Source organism: Tyto alba, unplaced genomic scaffold (genome assembly GCF_018691265.1).
Source record: "Tyto alba isolate M040663 unplaced genomic scaffold, T.alba_DEE_v4.0 Super-Scaffold_48, whole genome shotgun sequence".
In the NCBI taxonomy this organism is placed as follows: Eukaryota; Metazoa; Chordata; class Aves; order Strigiformes; family Tytonidae; genus Tyto; species Tyto alba.
The window spans coordinates 12,295,248-12,307,108 of record NW_024881324.1 but is presented as its reverse complement, the minus strand read 5'-3'; positions in this window follow the sequence as shown (position 1 = coordinate 12,307,108).

Below are 11,861 nucleotides of genomic sequence, written 5' to 3'. Positions count from 1 at the left end.
TCATCTGAGTTGCGTATCCAGCTCTGGAGGCCAGGGAACTGCAGCGAAGCTGAAGCATCCTCATCTTCCTAAGTCCTGGTGGGATGATGGTTCTTTCTGGTAGAGAAGTGAACCAGATTCAGAGTCAGAGAGACGTACCCGTGAGGGTTAACTGCTGCTGCTTTCCTCCCTCTGGCCTCCTGCGCCTTTGTGACAGAGGTTAAAATTCCCCACAGCACACTCGGGTGAGGTCCTGGTCCCTCACTGCCAAGCAGGGCCAGGTTCAGAGAAAACCAGTCAGCCAGCTCTGCCCCAAACCGAGACAGATCTGACAGAGCCGGGCTCTGTGAACGATCTCGGGGTGAGCTGGAGGGGTGGGAACGAGATTTCTGAGGGAGGAAACCTGCAGGAAATCACTTTCCTCCTTCTCCCACCCCCTGGCCTGAGAAATCTCCCCTCCTCCTGTGAGGCTGATGGTGAAACTCGCATCCAAATGGTGTGGGGACCTGTCATGAAGTGTGAAATCAAACGGGCTGAGTTTATGTGGCTAGGAAGTGATGGTGACTGACTACTTACGAAAGAGATGACTTAGCACTTGGTTCTTGGCCACGGGAGGGTACAGTTGGTGTGCCCAGCCCTTTCCTCCTACCGAAACTTGACTGTGACCGTTCCTGAGCGGGGGATTTCCCTGCTTTTCTTGCTTTTGACAGGGTAATGTCCTGCAGCCGGTGAAACTTTGCTCCTTGCTGGAGCTTCCCTCGCCCTCCTCCTGCCTCCGCTCCTCCCGGCACTAACGCCGGTGGCAGCAGCAGCTAGAGCTGGCCTGAAACATCAGGTTACCGGAGGGATGGGGAGGTGGTGGTTGGGGGGGGGGGGGTATCTCCTCCGACTTGCCGCTTCCTTTCCGCGTTCCCTAAAGCCTTTTCCCCACCTTTTTGAAGGTGAAGCTGCCGGTTAGTCCTTGACGTGGGTGGAGAGAGCAGCACGGCCTGACGCGCTGTGGGTCTCTCACAGCAGCGCCTCGGGCGTGGAGTCCAGGCACTCGCCCAGGGCGTTAAGGTTTGGGGAAGGCCTAAGTCCCCTGCCACCACGGGGATGCCTTGGCAGCGAGGGGCACCAGGAGGGTGTTTTTTTCCCCACGAAACTGTGGGCCGTGGGGACGGGCGGGAGGGCTGGTTTGATAGCATGCTTGGGTGAAAACCAGCTGTCCTTAAGCGGTATGCGGAGCCTAGTTGGAGCTTCTTTTTTCATTTTTACTGCTACTGACATGCAAACTGGTAAAGAGAAGGGAATAAAAATATTTGTTTTCGATTATCCAACTCTCACAGAGTACCCAGCATTTGAGGGATGGGAGGCCTGTATACCTACGCCTAAGTCTTCAAAAAGTGAGTACAATGAGAAATGATGTGCTGTTGATACTCTTAACGTAGTGGTTTGCCCTATTCAACAAACAAAAATAGTCATGATTCAACTAGCAAAGGTGGAAAGGGGCAAAAGTCCACCTGAAACCTTTCCTTGTTTACAAGCCACCGGTTTGGGGTATCACACATGCCTTTAGGTATTTCTGTAGAGTTAGGATGGGATTGAAAATGTCACTTCGGGAAACCCTGAGGTTTAGAACTGTCTGCTAAAGGGAGATGCATGACCCCAGCACGGAGTAACTGGCACTTTCTGTATGTCAAACAGTCTAAGAGGCACCATCTTTTATCATCCACTCTGTTAAGGCAGGAAAAGAGAAGGCTGGAGAAATGCATTAGATTGTTTAATTGGGACATCTCTGACTGGTGGACTGTAAAAATGGGCCACGCTGGCACTTCCTAGAACTTGGGTACCCGAGCGGCCAACCTTGGGGAGGAAAGTGAGTAAAAGCTGTATAATGCACCAGAATCTTCCGGTGACGTGGGTCACTTGAGGTCTCCAGCCTAGGAGCAAAGTACTGAAGTACTTTGCCCTCTCCAGTCCCTCTCCTTGGCAGGAGCTGTAAGCACCCGCACAGGGGAGCAGCTCGGCGCAGCGCACCAAGCAATGAGGAAGGCGCTGGGGTTTTGCTCTCCAATCTGTTTAAATAAGGGAACGGCCACATTTTGCCTTGGGGGATTTCGAAAACCTCCCTCACATCAGACAGGAGCTGAATGTTTCACAGAAACTGGTCCCAGGTCTGGGGAAGGGGGAATAAAATGGGGACGGGGGAGGTGTGTGTGTGTATGTATCTAACCTGCTAGTGGGATGACATTTTAAGAGGGCCTGGGGGGATGATGGGTTGCCTGGCTGCATACGTACTGCGGGCTGGTAGCACCGTGTCCCTGTGGTGACCCCTGGACTTTGGGTCCTGGGCGTGCTCTGGAATTCCTGAGCTCGGGTTTAGCCTCCAGCCCCACACTGGGGCTGCCCTCCCTGCTCCATGTCCTCATGTGCACACGCAGGGAACAGGGGAAACAAATGTCCTGGAGCATATTGTTGTCGCTGTCTGGAAACCAGTGACCGCTGGTACCTGCGTATTTGCTGGCAGATCACAGGGTTTCCACAGTCTTGGAAATTAGTACCGTGCTGGATCAGATTAGAGAAAGTGGAAATATCCCTAAAATGACAGGAGGTTTAGCACAGCTGGGATTCCTGAGCCAGCAGCTCTGCTGAGGGGATATACAGTCGCAGTTTGTTCCTCTGGTTTTGGAGTAAGAACATGAGCAGAAGGGTTTTGTTCATGCAGCCCCCTCCGGAGCCTCGAGCGTGTCCTGCAGATGCACACACTTGCACTCCGCAAGCTTGAAGCTCTTGGCCTTTTTCAACACGGCCACCCTGGTGTCTTTCCTAATCACCTCAGCCGAGGATTGTGTCATTGGGAATGCAGTTTCAGGTGATTTAACTCCTTCTCACCAGTCCTGACAGGACGATCTATACCGAGCAAGCGAAAGGTGTTTCTCTGACAAGTCGAGTGGGTGCCAGATGCTGGTGGTGTGTGCCCTTGGTCCTATGAAAATTTACAGACTTACTCATCCTGAGGAGTGCATGTGTTTGCTTGGGACTTATCAGAGGACTGAGGGGGGAGGCAGAGCACAGGGAGGAGCGCTCTGGGGCAGAATTATTTGGTGTTTTAGGATCTCTCACCAGCTGCACCTCTTCCAGGTGCAAAGGCTGCAAGAACCGCCCTGTGCTGACAAGGCTCATCAGCAGCTTCACCTGGGCACTGAGGCCTCTTCAACACAAGGGGTGGGATGTGAGCAAGGAGAATTGTTGCGTTTTTGCACTGCTGAAAGACACAGCAGCAGGACGTCTGTGTTGTAAAAAGATATTTATGAAACCATTTTTCCAGTGAAATCTAATTTTTTTTTTTTTTTTCAAAGACATTAAGTGGATTAGCACCCGGGAGAAAGGTAGTGTGGAGGTAGAGGGAAGTCGGCCTGCTCGAAGACAGCAGTGAAGACACAGACTGGTGGCAGTTACTGCACAGAATGGGATGCCCAAGAGCTACGGGAACATCAACCTTGCTGTGGCTGGCTGCGTGTGTCACCTCAGGTAAGTGACATGTAACCTGTGTGTGTCACGGTGTTAAGGGGGTGCCTGGCAGAGGAAAAAGTTGAGTAAATTCTCTAAGGAAATTAAAACTTTCAGACTACTCCTAGGTAAGGGGCCAAGATGCCTTCATTTCAGGATGCATCTGAAATCACCCCACAGAGCTGAAACTAAGTAAAGATGGAGTTGAGAAGCACTGGTGAAGCTTTCCAAAAATTCTAGTATTGCCTCCTGCTTTCAGTTCTCAAGTCCCCTCTGAGCCTATTAAAAAAAAAAAAAAAAAACCACATTCAAAGGAAGCAGGAGTTTTTCATATGTTAAATACTAGTAAGTGGGAAGACTTCTCTGGCTCACCAAACCTCTATGCGTAATGCAGTAGAAAACCTTGTAGCAATCCTCTGAGTAGTAGGAACTGAAAATAGCTTTCTCCTTTGCTGTGCTTGTTGTTTACTTCTCCTGTGCCAGATTTGTCTCTGGTTTGGCAGGGGAAACTGCTAGGAGTGTATGAGGAAACTGGATGATGGGCATTTGGAATACGCTGTTGTGAAAGTGTTTGAACTTCTCTAGGGCCTTTCAGCAAAGGGCTGTGAAGCAGTTTACAGACATCAGTCAATAGGAGGCTGTAAATAAGAGAGAAGTTTACTGGAGAAAAGGCTTTTCATCATGAAAGGCCTGATCTATTTTCATAATCTGATACAGGGGTTAATGTGGTAAAGGCCGGCTCTGCTGTGGGCTGACTTTCCATCGGTAATTTTTAGCCTGTAACCATGCAGGGAGCATGGCCATGCTACTCATAAAAATGCGTGAAGGTTGGGATAAAATGTCAGCCAGACGTGTCGGTGGCTCCGTCGTAACGCGTAATCCGAGCAGCTGGGATACGAGGAACGGGAAAATGTGTCTGTTTGCAGCAGGTATGCAAAGAAATGGCCCCACGTGTGTGTGTGTGTGCGCACACAGGAGTAGCAGCCCCTGCCCTCAGACAAGGAGTGGGTGCAGGAATAAGTTCAGCTACATTTGGGTAACTAAAGCAAAACAACTTTTCCTCCCATCTCCTGTTATCTGATTGTACAGAGAATGACCACAGCTTGGATTTGCAACTAGACCCCTTGTCTCAAATGAGCACCATCTGACTTCTAATGAATCTGCACCCAGAAGACAATACTTGTATTTTATTTTAGGGTGATGGCAGTGCTACTTGGGAGGTGTAGGCTTGCCTTGACCAATAAATAGTTCTCCCATGTGTCTGCAACTCAAGCTTCACCATGTGACCCGTGCTTGGGAATGGAGAAGTGACTGGGTAAAACTTGGCTGTAAACAAAAAACGTAACTTTTTTCCTTGCCTTTTTCCACTGTTTCTGCTGAAGTGTGTCCCTACTTGATGCACGGGGCTCCCAGGCAGCAGCTGGGGAGAGGAGGTAGAACACGTGCTATCTCATCCACTGCTGCTGAGTGGGATACAATACTTGTACATTTGCTCACTTTGCCAGTAAATCCCTTTTTGGTGGCAGGATACTTCGCATCATTTCATCTGTTGCCTTCAAGGTGCCCATACGACTAAAGCTTTACAGGCCTCAAGGTTACATATATTAGGTCCATCACGCTCCACAGCTGGAGAAAATCAAAGTATCAATCTGCCTGCGTACACACAGCAATCTGTGAAAAGCCTACACCACAACACAGCACATTTGATTTTTTTGATCTCCTGTCTAGATCGTTATCTGCCAGTATCTTTTGGAGTTGAAACCACAGAGGCCTTTTAGCGCAGCTGCCTGAAACCCAGAATGAGCACTGAGCTGGTTAGAAAGCTTGCTGGGGCTGCGGGCAGGGGAAAGGAAGGGACCTGGAGAATGGAGCGACCCGTGCGCCTCCCTTCTGCACGGGATCCAAAGCCACGTGCTGCTTTTAAGGCACCAGGTTATTACTTTTTGGTGAATGCACCTCTTGTAAACAGTTTTGAAGTTTTTTCTGAACCAAAATATTTTCTTTAGCAGCTGTAAAACACCTGCTTAAAACGAAGGCACCTGATTTGAACAACACTTTTAATTAAAAGTGATAGCAGCTCCTCCCAGGGTTCCTTGTAGCAGCGTTTTACCACACTGCAGCTGTGGGATGTTCTGCTGGTTGTCGACAGACCCTTGGTGGCCTGTACTTGTTACCAGCGCAGTGAATCCATGACATCTCCTTTGGTGCAATTCTACAAATTCAGCATAATAGCAATGATGGGGTGATGGCCCTTGGGGATTGCCACTAAAGGAAAACTGGAGTAACCACGAGGAGGGCTGCACCTAACTAAACGACCAGTAAATGACACCCAGTGAGATGCATTTAAGAGAAGCAGAGGGAGGTGAGTCTCAAGGGGACCTTGAGGGAACATCTTGCCCTGTATGAGCACGGAGTAACACTACTGAGGGAGGTCAGTGATTGTTCTGGCTACACGACTGCAACTGATGCCTCGTACTTCATCCTCGTCCTACCCTTCAGTTGAGGGTGGGTGGTAAGAGGATGCTGCAGTTTCACAACCTGTCAGACTACTAATACACTGGAAAGAAGATTGCCCCTGCACAGCGTGGTTTGTAAGATACAAGCCAAATCCTGTTTCGTTCGGTTTTTTCTTTCTGAAAGGCTGCCTTTCCTGTGGTGCCAAACAGCAAGATGTGCCTCCTGGCTGTCAGCTTCCTCAGAGTAGCAACCAGTTAGGATTCGTTGGGCAAAAATGTCATTTCCAGCTGTGAGAAACACTTCCACTCTCTGTGAATGAACCACTATTACAAACAACCAAGCATTAACCAAATCTTAAATACTGGCTCTAAGGAAAATATAACACACTTCATAATCAAGTTTGTTAGGGTATTTACACTTGTTTCTAATTATAATGTGTTATTTTGGTGACAATGTTTGTCATACTGGCTGTGATAGTCATCAGGTTCTATTTAAATTCTAGCTTTTCCTTTCCAATGGAAACTTGCAATAGGGTATTTTAAGACCTTCCTCCTTTCTGTGCCGACTCCTGCTAAAGAAAACAGCTTGCTCTTCCTTTCTGTCTCTCTTGGAAACTTACTGGTGGACTTGGCAGCTGAGGCTGGGATGGAGCATGCTGTCATGGGAAGGTCCTGTGTGCTGCTTCCGTAGTGCTGTGGAGCCAGGCTTGTGCAAGGAAAGAACACTTCAGGGTTCTGGAGGCACTGGACTGACTCATCTTTCGTGGAAAAAAATACTCTAGCTGAAGGCAGAATGTGGACCTGTTTGTGTCTGAACATGGTTGAGGTGCACATGGAGTTAAAAGCCCCAATTTAATCTGCCGTCAATCGCAGGAAAGCACACGACAAAGCAGCAGTGTGCACACAGCATCACTGCTCTCCCTGCTTCCGCAGCCCCAGGAGCTGCCCCCGTAAGCGCTTACAGCCCTGACTTTTTTGGGGAAGACTAGTAGCTATAGCTTTTCAGAGTTTGAGTTTCATGTTGTCAATTACTTTCTTAAAAGCACAGAAGAATGCAGTGCTTGGACTTACTTCCGTGACCAAGACAGAGCAAAGAATGAGCAAGCAAAGCCAGGCACATTTAGATGCTGCTTTGGAGAAGGGACTAAAGCTCTCTTGTGCTTGTGTGTTAGGAGAAGCAGCTGTCACTGGCCTGGGAGATCCCTCAGCCAGCAGCTTTTGGTAGTGCTGACTATCAGAATTTCTATCTAGTGAACCCAATGCTGTATTTTATCTTCAGGGTAAATGCTTTTAATCACACAGTCCACCGCTGCAGTTTCATCGGAATGAAAACTATACTGTCCAGCTCTGTCCAGGCCATGTAGGGCATGACTGGATCTGTCTTATTAAAATAACCTCCATGTCTATCTTGAAAAATCTTGCATGGCTATGTACATTAACTCCAAGTATCCTCTTCACTATATGAAAGTGCCAGCTCTTAACTTATGATTTCACTGTGTGAATTTAAGTGGCAAAGGGAAAACTCAGTTAAGGCAGGACAAGCTCATCTTTCCATGTAAGCTGAACAGACCAAAAGTGATGAGGAAAGACAGGCTGAGTTTCCCCTCACCAGTTAAGGGATTGGAATGTTGTAATGTTGCAATTTTACTGCATCTTCATTAATATAAATTTATGATCGAGACCACTAATGTGAGGGGACAGAAAGATAGCCTACTGAAATTAAGACTGCAATGACTGGCTTAGAAAGAACAGAGATCAATATTAAGTCTTTAAAATATATCTTGATCTTTTCAGGGAAAGATGAGGCAGACTTCAAATTTAAGAGTTATTTTCATGCTCTGTGAGCTAAAACTGCACCTTAAAAGCAGATGTGTTCAGTTTTCCCTTCTTTATCCACAGATGTAGTTCACAAATACAGGAGTCTCTGCATCCTTTAAGCTGTTTCTGTTGGGCTCTTGTTAGTTTTCTTCCATCCTTTTGTTTGGATGCACTATACCTGTTTCAACTGCTACTTTCAGTGTTACTGCTTGGAATATTATTGTTGATTTGGTCAGACAGCAGCATACACTTTAAAGCTATATGGATTTGGCCTTGTTATAACCCTGTGCTTCAGCAACCTTGAAGCATCTTAACAGATCTTTTTGATGCTGCCTACAGTTTAACAATAGGTTATTCTCTCTGGAAAGGTAGGGAACTACAGCTCAGTTGTAAGAGATCAGGATTCAAAAATTTACTGAACATATTCTCGGGGCCCTCCCTTAGTCTTGTAAGGAATTTTAATCTTTATACTAGTCCACTGTCCAAAACATCACAGAATAGTTCCTCACTATTATTCCCATTCCAAATACACTTGTAGAAAAGCAGTTTAATAGAAACATATTTTCACGCTTTACGTATTTGCTACTAGAGGTTGCTTATCAAGGAAAAGGAGCACCAGCATACAACTCGGGCTTTTTGGTGCCATACTCATGCTTTATTTAAAAAAAAAAAAAAAGCCACACAATGCTAAGAAAAAAAAAAAAATCAAGTTTACTTTACAAAAAACCTGCAGCCATTTTCAAGAGATCTGATCTCACATATAACTGAAAGTCAGCAGGTAAGAAAGTAAATGTTAATTTAACATTTCATTTGCAGTACATCATCTGAGCTTAATCATCCAAAACAATCAGTCACTCAAACTGACTGTTGATTGTACCTACAGAAACAATCATCCATATCGCTTGATTAAAAAAAATCCCTGGGAAAATTTAGAGATAAATGGAAAAATGTTAGAAGAATGGTATTTAGCCTACCTCTAAACTCCTGCAGAAACTGAAAGGATCTTTCTGGCTTTGTTCTCACCTAAGTTAATTGCCATTCCTTGGTGTATTTAAGAAAAGTCTTAGTGTAAAGCTGCTAAATTCTGTTCAGTGAAGGAACTGAATTTGTATAACATGAATCTATGTAGTTACCATCAAGCTACCCTAGTGCTATGTCCTACTATCTCCATGGAAGTATATTGTGCAAGTCAAGTAACTTCGAAACACTCCTGAAAAAGCCCTTGTGTCACTCCTGTGAGGTAGGTACTGTCCTTCCTTTGGAGAATAAAAGAGAACAGACTCTTAACTGCTGCTCAGTACATCAGGCACACTGAAAAACAGGACAACCAGCCTACATCAGTATTTGACTTTCCTGCTGCTTCTCTGAATTCAGAGCTTTCAATGGCCACATTTTGTTTAGCACCATGCATTCCAAGAATAAACAGTGAATGAGGCTTTTGATTACATCCATTCCAAGGGAAGGAAGATGTTCAGTGGAACAGTTTTGAAACAAGCAGAAGCTCTGCCATCACTAGTCTGCTCCATTCATCTCCATGGCCTGCAATTTCATTATTTTTATAAATGAAGAATAAAGACAATACTTCATCCTGTACTCTGACAGCCACTCTTCTTTCTCAGGTTAAATGACACTGGGAAAAAAATGAACTGCTGGCACAAAGACAGCACACAGGAGACTACAAGTATTAAATGCAGTTCAAGTATACCTAAATTAATGCTTTGCTACCACTGTAGACAAACTCTGAAGCAGGTTTTCTCACCTCAAGTACAGACTCATTAAGTCTTCACAATTTTTTGAGTTAGTTAAGGAGCTGTGAGAAAGGAATTAATAGTGGTCCTTCGCACTAAGGCCATAGTTTATTTGCAGTCTAAAACCATTTTAGCAACTCTTACTAATAAGGAACAAAAAAATAGTTCACATCTTTCACAGTCCTTGTTCTTCTCATCACCTCATGTGAGCAGCTGTGTGGCAGTGTAATAAGCTCGCTGAAAACTAGGCTGGTAGGAATGCTAGATTATACAAATGCCTGTGCTGCCACATGGGGAGGTGTGACAGTCAGAATTGCTACTTATTCCATCTTAAAGTTAATGAAACTATACCCTGCTCAGCTGATGATGATGATAATAATGGTATCAGTCACATAGCTGTGACTAAGCTATCTGTCTGCATTTGAGTAGAAAATTTGAGTACCTAAATGAAAGTTTTTAACCAACAGAATAAAGCAATAAATCTGTTCTCCCATTTGAAGAAAATTTAAGTGTAGCAGACTGGCTTATTAACTTGAAATAATGTAAGAGATGCCAAAGTTCAGTTACCACTACACACTAGAATTTTATTGCTAAATTTTGCAAGCTAACAAGGAATTCAAAACTGTTACTTCATTTATCATGAGCAGTAGTGGCCTATTGGCCACTGTTCTTATGAACTGCTTCTGGCTGAGAAAGTTACTATGGACCATCCCCAGGGACTGCCACGTTGTATGATCAGAAAGGCAGCCTTGGCACAACTGGGCTTTCCCATTGCTAGTTCCTATGCAAACTGCAGAACTGCCTCCTCTCTCCTTTCACTTGGATGTTAACCACTGAGTGCAGGGAAGAATGCTGAAACCTTCAAATACTTATTTCTTACTTGCACAGTGCTTCAGCTCTTCAGGTTCTCTTAAGTCCCAGCCAGTGTAAGATTTCCAAAGGCCAAACTTGCTCCAAAACTCAATCACTAAGGGCTAAACTATTTATGTAAACATGTAATACCAGGATATTACAAAGTAGTATCCTCTGTTCTGATCCTTTGTCCTTTTTCCTAGAGTACCACTGTATCTAGAGCAGCTGTCATCATAGCCCCCTCAAAAGCGTACCTTCCCCACTTGGGAAGAATTGTACATTTTAAGATTATCTATTACCAGAAGGTAAAAAAAAAAAAACAAAACAAAACAAAACAAAAAAAACTACAACACAACCTTGATTTCAGGTTTGAGCCATAATCCAAGAGAAGGAATGTGGAAGTTCAGTATACCAGGTGCTGTAATAGCTATAGGGCTTTAGTATACAAAGCATTTACTACATAAACACTTAAGTGAAACAATGCAAGCTTGAATGTAAGCCCCCTAAACCTCCCACAGAACCAGTCAGATTATATCACTGAAGGTAAAGTTGTTCCATACAATCTGAGTGGAGATACCTCTTACAGAGGCAGCATTCAACTGTTTGCTAAGTGATCTGTATGATGATTCAGCAATCTTAACTATTACAAATATTTTGCCTGGGCTAGCTCTATTATCAGGAAGTTGAACAAAGCATCTTTGGGGTTGCTTTTCCTATTCTTATCTTTTTGATAGCAAAATGAGTCAAGAACATTTTCACAGTTCACTCTTGCAAAGTGTAGAGTAAGATAGTGCCAGGACAGGTAGTTTCAAAGCTTAGATGCTTCACACACAGACATGCTTTGCAAGTGTTGCTCAGCATTCCTTGGCTCAGCAGCTCAGTCCCTGCAGAGCGAGTAGAGATCTAAAAGAGCACTTCCACATGTAGGGATCAGGAAGGGGAGGAAAATAAGAAAACAGAGGCCTCAAATCAATGCCTCTTCTTGAACAACAAGCTTCCAGATAACCTTCAGAGACAGGAAGAGATGCAGTTGAGATGCAAACAATTCAAGCCTTGTCCCAAGTGCCTGAATGGCAGCAAGGAGGCACTCTGCATTATCTGCTCTTTTTACTGTCAGTTAAATTCCTGACTGCAGTGGATATGGATCAATACCTGGTAATCACGTAAACTGTGCCTGCCAGAAAAGGAAATCCCATTTTGATTACATATAGTTTTTCTGCTTTAGCACGAACATGTAGTTAGTAACGGATACGCATCTGTGTTACTAGTAGGAAAGGCAAGGTGATAAAAAAAAAACAACTCAGACCAATGTACTGACCACTGGAAAGAAGCTCGAGATATAAAAACTGCAAAGGGTGAATTAAATAGTTTGCCATTTAAAAAGATTATCTGAAGCCAACAGTTTTTCAAATTCAGTTTCAAGTGTGTACAGTATATGCAAAGTCCTTGCCTGCCCCAGGTAAAGCTTTAAGAAAAAGTCCACATTCTGATATATATGACATTCTAGTTTTTGTGA